The sequence below is a fragment of the Corvus brachyrhynchos genome, unplaced genomic scaffold (assembly GCF_000691975.1).
Source record: "Corvus brachyrhynchos isolate BGI_N302 unplaced genomic scaffold, ASM69197v1 scaffold106, whole genome shotgun sequence".
NCBI classification, from domain to species: Eukaryota; Metazoa; Chordata; class Aves; order Passeriformes; family Corvidae; genus Corvus; species Corvus brachyrhynchos.
Window position 1 is genome coordinate 3,265,798 of NW_008238834.1, and position 8,999 is coordinate 3,274,796.

The window sequence follows — 8,999 nt, forward strand, 5'->3', positions numbered from 1 at the left end:
TGCTTTCTTTTTTAAGCATCTGTGCAATCAAGTCTTGACCAACTGGTGACAACTAACATTTTTAAAGACATAGAGAAGTTTTCATCCATTGCCAGCCCCCCAAATACATCTCACAAACAAACTTCAGATATTCACAGCCACAGGATAGGGTTAAGCTCTAGAGTAACTAAAATTGCAAAAAATTAAGAGTAATTACAATATCCTTAGGGGTTTAGAAACTGAACTGTGCCCAGAGAGGTGACAATTTATATCCCTGATGGCCCAGGACTGCCACCAGCTCCCACTACAGGCAGACAGCGCCAGTGCTGTTTACCGTGGGGACACCTATTACCTGCTGCTGAAGGGAATCAGAGAGGAGACCTGTCGCCAGCAATTAACACTGACTGAGCCTTAAGAAGTCACCACCTGCCATTTTTCAGGTGGTCACAACCGGTAGCAGGCATGTTCTGGCTTACCCCAGCTGGGAAACAAATCAGGAAGAAAAGCAGTGTCTATTAGATGCAGCACTAGTCTGGCATTAAAATTCCTGCATTATTCGCAGGACGGGGTTTAAAAATCTACTCTAACTTCAAAAGTAAAACCTCGACAGACATAGGAAATCAGCTGCTCCACATTCTCTAATGAATCAATTGAAAAAATAAACAGCAGGAGTCTGAAAGCATGAAAACCACGTATTTTGGTAAGTACAACAACAATTTCATGGACTCCAACTAACAATTAGGGAAACACCGTATTTCCCAGTGTGTGTCTAATTATATTTTTTCCTTCTCAATTCCTTCTTGCCTTGTTAACTGTTAGACAGAAAAATGGAATAAAGTAAATTTTACTAAACAAATACTGCCTTAATAGAGTCACACTGAGAGAAACTAATACCCCCATATAACTAACAGTACAATAATAAAGGTACTGCAATTTCCTCAAGAACCATGATTCAGAGTTCCTGAAAAGAACAAGGTCCACAGACAGTGAAACACCCTATAAAATTTACTGCTCAAAAAGGTTAAGTATATTCACCTTGTCATTTCAGCCCCTAATACTGCAACATAATACAATTACTGATGCAGAAACAAGCAGCAACAAAGTCAAATAACTGCCCTTTTACAAATCACATTTGAGGTTTTCCACAGAATAATGAATCGTCATAAACCACACCTTTTCAATTATTTTTACTTCTCATACTATTATTGCCAACTTATTAATTATGAACAAATGTTAATATAGCAATGTTGAGCAAAGCTCAAATACGTGCATAAGAATGCAATGTGCCTAAATACTTTACAAAAGACACCTTACCATCCACAGTAGAAAAGCCAGTTATTAATTCACAATAGAAGTGAAACATCCAGAATCACACCATTTTAATTTCCCTGCCACTGCAAATAGACACTGTAATCCAAAACATTTTCTTTTGGCCACGTGGCTGCCTATTGTGAATTCTTGTCTTCCTCTGAGGCTTACTTGATTCTTTTTAAAAAACTTGAATCAGTGTTTTCTCCTAGCATTGAATAATACTACAATCACCTTTACAAAAACGTCTTTTCTAATAGCGCTGATTCCTTGCCTTTGGCTGGAAGTTAAGCACACAATTCAAAAGTCCAGCATACTATTAATGTTAATCAAGTAGATTAAAAGGGAAGCATACAGACATCCGTCCAAATGTCCACAAATATTTTTTCTTCCTTCTGGCATTTGCCGAACTTCAAGATAAGACCTCAAGATTAAAAAAAAAGAAAAAAAAAATATATAGCAAACAATTTACCAAGTCTGGTAAAACTGCTGGATTCTGCCCAAGGAATTGCTCATTCGATCAAATGGATGGTAACTACTACGACCCGTGCGTGCTCACACCCACTTAGGCTGTGTTAGGAGCAAGAACTTACTATTGGTACACTTGAGCATCACAAAGAAAAGCCCTTATTGAAGACCTGAATTCATTCTAGAAAAACAGAATCAGTCTCCCTTGCTTCTCCCCTCCCCAGCCACTTCACTGTTAAGGTAATCTTCTTTCAGGGGTTAAAGAGATTAACAACAGAGATTCAATCAGCACTTCAAAGAGAAAGACATTCAGAAATAAGCAGACAAAAATGTAAACTACTTTTATAACTGCATACCCACAAAAAAAATTTGAGCAAGCAAGCTCCTTAGCTTTTGAAAGCAAAAAATGTAGGTGCGAACTGCACTAAAATACTGTATAGTATTTGTGAGGAGGAATTAGAGGCATGAGGGGAGGGAAGATGACACATACAAGGAGCGAGTACTAAAAAAACCCCGACTGCCCATCCTGTGGGGGGAAACCCCCAACGACTTAGTACTGTTTAGTCCTGTAATAAATTACTGGATAAAGAACAAAAAATCCCTAAGCAGCTGGTGTGCAACATTGGATTTGATTATTCTGGTACTGCATTTGTTATCAAAAATGTATGTAACTGAAATAACTTCACAACTATTTTTATCGACCTTTGCCTGGCCGGCAAAAACATATTATGGAATACATTTTTGTCATAAAAACCTAACAGCTCTCTTTCTGACGCACTGAGCTCTTTAGAAATAGATTCAGATGGGAAATTCCTATTTGCACTGCAGAAGTCCATCTATTTAAAGAAATGCTGGCCCAAGGTATGTTATCCACAAGCTACTGATTTCCCATTAGTTAGATTGTTATTTTAGACAAGACTGGTGTCTGGGGCAATCTACTTGAGCAACTTCAGCTTCTTGTTCTTTCTCTGAAACAAACATTCACCTATTGATTCTGATCACTGTGCCCACATGGTTTGGGTGGGGGAGGGTGGCAGTCAGCTTGCTGGACGTCTATCAGGAAACCATGTTCAGAAAGGCGTGGACTACAAGCCCAGCTGTCTTGTTCCGTCTTTGAGATGAAAACAAACCTATGTTAGAATGTTTTCAAGTAGAAAACAGAAGCTAAAATGATCTGTGTTAATAAGACAGCTGAATGTTAACAGGATGCCCACAGAAATCAACAGAAGAACGAGAGTACTCCAGGAAGTAGGAATCAAATGAGATTTTAGTAGCATCTCACTGGATTTGCGTTTTGGAGAAGTCATATAAAGGACAACGGTTAATTGTCGTTCAATACTCTACAAACATCTCAGACAATGAAGAAGACCCTTAATAAACACTCTGACAAGATGAGAGCTCCAAGAAAGTCAATGCTTCCCTCTTATCTTCCCAGCTCCTTTTTATAGCAGAGTGCCAGATCATGAGGAAACCTTTGTTCAACAACAACTGAAAAGTGTGGCCAGTAAAGTCGTTGTGTTGGCTTCTTTTTATCTGCTTTCCTTTAAGGATGAGCTACCAGACCAAGAAAAACTAGTTTTTCTTCTAAAGCCATTATATCTTGGGATACTGACAAATTCCCTCAGGGTGTCTGCAGCCTTGTCCATCCCGCCCAGAGGTGGTTGTCACACGGAAACTACTTGTCTATCCAACATGTCTTTGCTCCTTCCACTTGGTAGTTACAGAAGTTACTGCTTGGTTCCTTGGGACACAAGATTGTCAGGAGTGCTTCAGGAAAGGTCTCCTATTGGCATGAAGGAAGATTAGATAGAGTTTTCATTGAAAGAGATGATTTCAACTCTGGTGGATACACTCACAGTCTGTTCCAGCCACACACCTTAGAGAAAAGTTGCCTGCAAATGCCTCTAAACACTGCGTTCCCTTCCCCCCATACTCTACCCATCAGCACCAAGACTTTAAAGGCTAGGTGTTAGCATCTGAAACCCTGAAGACCAAGGGCTGGGAGAGTCTTACGTTTGTTTCACTTGCTGTAATGCATTTGATAACAAACTCATTCACTATAAAAAAACCCTCAACAAAACAACCAAACAAAAAACACCCAAGAAAATTGGGGTGTTTCCTTTTTGGGGCCAATGGAATACTCTAATTCCGATCTTGCACTTCTGTTACAATGCAGCATGTCCCAGTTGCATTCTGGAGACTTCGTAATGAGGTAAGGCCAGGAGTGACAGTCACATGCAGTAGTTTCAATGTGCCACAACGGGAAAGATGCCCTATGGACTTCCTCTCTTTTCAGCCTCTCATATAAACTGGGTACTAACTAAGAGGTACAGCAAAGAAAAATCACTAAAGGAAGGGCAGTTTGCAACATTTTGATTTCATTCCTTTTGATTACTGAAATTGTTCATACCGCTAAAAAAGAGCACATAAGTGATTTTTTACTACAAAGAGTGAGTCAAGTTAGAAGAAAAAGCAAATCAAGTCTCCTTCCAAAACGGTAAGGCAAGACTGCAAATATTTTCCCACCTAAAACAAACAAAAATTCCTCCAAATAAAAAATAACTCCCCATGTTACCTAACATAGAAAAATAATTTAATTTGAGGTTCACAAATGGCTAATAAAAAGATGAAAACAACATTGAAGATTTCCACTGCTACTCTACCTTCACTTCTCAGTGTTAGCATAAAAAAATTGTTTCTGTCAAGAAAAGACACGCCTTCACTTCTGTGAAACAAATGTCTTACAGAAAGGTCTTACAAAAAGGTCTTCTTAACTTTCAACTAAAGTAATGATTTAAAGTTATTAAAATTTCATGCAGTGATAAAGACAGGATATTCTGTGGGAAGTTTGCTAATGGATCCATTAGCTGGCAGCTGTCTATTTGCTCAAACAAGTGTAGAGCTGATTCCACATGTCACCAGAGACACAGAACCTATACTGGCTTTTTGTACACTGGGCAAACAGCATGGAGCATCTGCCAAACAGCTGGTTTCAGCTGGTGGTATTGAAAAATCATTTATTAGATGTGACATAGACTGAAAAAAATGAAAACCACTAGTAAAGAAGCTAACGAGCTCTTTGGCCAATACTATAACATCCTGCTAATTCAGTCCATCTTTAACAGGTCACTGCTTTGGTATGAAAACAGGAGTGGGCTTTCTTGTCTGCAAAACAACCTGCCTTGTTTGTAAAGGACAGTAAACTAAAGAATTGCCCTGTGTTCTTTGCAGTGTATAGGCAATTAAAAAAAATTACGCAGCTTTTATCATGGGATATAATTTATCTTTTATGAGCTGTCATAAATTGTAGGGCTTGCTTATTTTACCATGAACAATCCATGACATTTCAAAGAATGATGTTCTACTGTATTCAGTTTTATAATTAGCAGTAACATTAGTGTAATGAGACCTTAGAGAGTCTGCATCATTATGCATTTGAAGTGCAACTGACATGACCTTGCAATTAACGATCTAATAAGGAGCAAAAAGTGAAGATGAAGAAGCATTAAAAAAAACCCCACTGAAGGAAGGATTTATGTCACTTGATTTTCAATGTTTACCACACATCTTTGTGCAGTTCTACACCAAAAAATAACTATAAACCAGTGCTATTAGACCTCAGCTTGCCCATACACTAAAATGTGTATTTAAAACCATCCTCTTTATTACTAAGGCAGTCTGAACTTTTGAATCCTAATGGTTGTACAGACCTAGTCCTTCTTGGATCATGACTATACAAACATATTAAAGCAAAAAAAAATCTGGGGCTGGTGTGGTGATGATTTTGATTTCATAGCAGCAGAACAAACCCCAGATTATTTTCTAATAAAGCTACAGCTATCAAACACAGTGTAGAAAACAGAGGATTCTGTACAGAGAAAAAACAATGAGTATAAAAATGTTTTTTAGGTGGACATTTTGTATTTCAGAGTCAAAAAGCTATAGGAAATATTACATATTTCTATTCTGGTTAATGTTTTTTACAGGACTCAAAATTTTAAATTTGCTTTAAATTAATGATTGATAGTGATCCTTCTACTGGAGGAGCCAGTTAACTGGCTTGCAAGATCACAACAACCATGCTCTGAAGGAGTACCGGATTCCAAAATGCTACCTGAAAAATTAGGATAAGCAGAAATTGCTAAAAGAATAAGGTCTTTCAATCCTTCATGTCCTTCCCTGATTTCCTGACTTTTTTTTGGAATGGAAGAAGTTCGATGGAAGTTTGTCTCCTCTGAGGTTTGAATGGCTTAGACATGGGAGATTTCCTCAGATGTATCAGACTTTGAACACCGTATCTATGCAGGAGTCTTAAGGATTTACAGTCCTCCCATTTGGATCATCCCAGACAAAGGCTTCTCTACTGAAGAAACACCTACTGTCCTTGTTGGAACAGGTAGAAGATGGAACTGCCCCAGCAGGTGGTACAACTCTCATACCAGTGCACAACAGGCCCTAACAATCCAACTGCAAAGTCCCTTTGGATGTCAGGTTACAAAGCTGAAGAAAAAATTGACTATGGCAACCTAAAGTTCTAAGAACAAAAGTGGAATTAAGGATTATCAGAGAAGAAAAGTTAGGAGACATGTGAACACTTATATTTTCCCTCTCAGTTACATTCTTCCTTTCATCTGGGCCAAACATGTACGATCTCCTCCCACTCACTCTGTACCTGGACAGCTGAATCTGTAAAGTTAAAGATTTGTGTACCTTTAAAGTGTCTTTCACTTTAAAGACAGGCAAAGGCTCTAGGAGCATACTGGAGACAATGACCATGTCATGGATGATATGTGGCTGGCTCTGCAAAACATACTCATAAATTACTGCTTATTTACAGTCAGTTTCACCTACATTATCTAGGACAGTAGGTTTTCTTTGATCAGATGTTATATGTAGGAAAAGATGGCTTTTCCAATCAGACTAGGGAGTGGCCAAGAATGACAGACTAGAGGTGGAAGAAAGCAAGCCTACTGTAATTTTAAACATGCTTCTAGTCAAAGACCACCTAGTTCATTATTCTGTCTTCAACAGTGGCCTTTGCCTCTAACCAGGAGTTCTACCTTCACCACAGGTCTGAACTGTAACAAAAAATAAGGCTCTCTCTTTTTATAAAGAGCCATCAGCAGGAGATGCCTTGGAACAAGAGAAGCAGGATTAGTGAAGACTGCTCTGACCTCCACCAATCTGTATCTCAGAAATTCCATACAGATAAAGATTAAAGATTAATTTTCTTCAGCTACCTGAAGAAAACTTCAATAGGTATGTCCCAGCTTATAAATTTAAACTAATGTACTTATGTTGATGCAACATCTGCACAGGATTTGCATTCCAGTATGTCTTCACTTGAATTGTTTTACACTAACTGGTTTAAGTCAGAATAATCTTATCCAAGAAAATAAAAGTAGTTATTACTATAATGGCATTGACTTAAACGTTGCAAACATTCCTATCTAGACACAGCTTAGGAAAACCCACAGGGGATGAATGTTACAGCCAAGACCAGGACTAAGATATTACAAGTGCAACTGTAGTGGCCTGACTTTTAGTCTGATACACCAGGACAAGGCTTCCTCATCCAAACTGCTCAAGCATCTGAAAAAGCACACTCCCATTGTCAACCTCCTTGTCTTCCAGCTGCTCACATGAGCAATCTCTGCTTCAGCTGGATGCTGCCTAACTTGTGTGCAAGACAATGGAAAGCACAAAAGAAAGAAGTTGCTGGGTGGGGAAAAGCCCCAAGCAAACAAAGAAAATACCTAACACCCCAAACCCACCTGCAGCAGGCACAGAGGCTAGCTGGGGGTACCTCACTGACATCCAGACGGAGCTGCTTCTAACTTCCAAAGCAGAGAAAATACGTCAAACTTAAAGAGTTAAAATAAAATTTTGAACCCTCTATCAACTGCTTAATAGAGCTTCTAGATAAAGTTTGTTTTCAGGATGTATTCTGAATTTTGAGTGAAGTCAACATATCTTTCACGTTCAGAAAGGGTGAAAAATAATTTGTGCTTTTCTACATCCAACAAAAAACCTGCTGACAAACCTAAGGCAGATGATGCAAAATAACGTTAACACTGATGGATTAATTTTCTTTATTCCAGTAGTCAAGATCACAAGGGAGAGACTAACTAAAATATCAGAATTGCGAAAATAGTTTTATGTGATGAGATATATAATACATATACATAAGACCATTTTTAAAATTTAGAGTTACAATGTCTAGCTATACAATTTCAAGCCCTTACCACACAAAGACATTTTCTCTGATAACAGATGATACCACAGACAAAACAACCAATATATTGTCTAGACAATATTACTGTTGCTCCATTGTCTTGAACATTTAAGTACATAGTCAATAAGTAAATGCATAAAAGGACAATTATGATGGGGTTTTTTTAATAGTGTAATGGCTATTTTTATTAATTTGCAAATAATTACAAGTATCTTAAAAGCTAAAAGTCTGGTATGTTTCCAAAAGATTGTTTCAGATACTAAGGCATGTCATACCTTGTCAAAGATATCTAGGATATTTCAAACAGGATGTAGGAATCAATTTATAAATAGAAATATTTTGTTTTCATTGAATTCTATTTTGAAAACAACAAACCTATGCCTGGTTATCATAGACCGTTTTCATACACTCAGTTTTCAGCCATTCTATTTAAGTATATTAAAAATAAAAAGAAGTACCCAAAAGTTATTTATTAAGCCACTTTAAAATTTTGTTTACTAAAGTAAAGTAACATTGCTTTCCAGGTCTCACAGCATGAAGCATGCAAAATACCTTCCCAAGACACATCTGCCTTACAGAAAAAGCGACATAAAACTTCATGGTAGAAGAACAAATTGCAGCATTTTTGTTCTGAAAAGACAATTTAAGAAGCAATTTCTTTCAATGTTCAACTATGAACTACATATGAAAAATGGACTACAACATTTGCAAGCTCCCAGAAACTCAGAGATACTGAAATTCTTATGAATCATTTTCATCATCTCAGCTGGGCATATTTTAAGATGACAGAGGAATTCAGTATTAGCAAGAATCCTCTTTCAAGTTCATTAGTCAACTTAGAAATATAAAGGAAAGGAACCGTTGCAGCAACTTAAAGAGATGAATCAATGAAACACCAATCCACCCAAATTATAGCACAAGGTCACTGATAAGGAATCTTGTGGAACTTAAGACATTATTTATATGCTGTGTGTTTGATACACTGTATTTTACATTTGCACATTCCTGC

At 37.6% G+C, this 8,999-nt stretch overlaps 1 protein-coding gene across 1 annotated transcript in view; it reads right to left on the reverse strand.

Moving 5' to 3' along the window:
• Positions 1-8,999, reverse strand: part of YES1 (YES proto-oncogene 1, Src family tyrosine kinase) — a 38,733-nt gene that overhangs the window by 17,758 nt on the left and 11,976 nt on the right. The window lies entirely within an intron of this gene.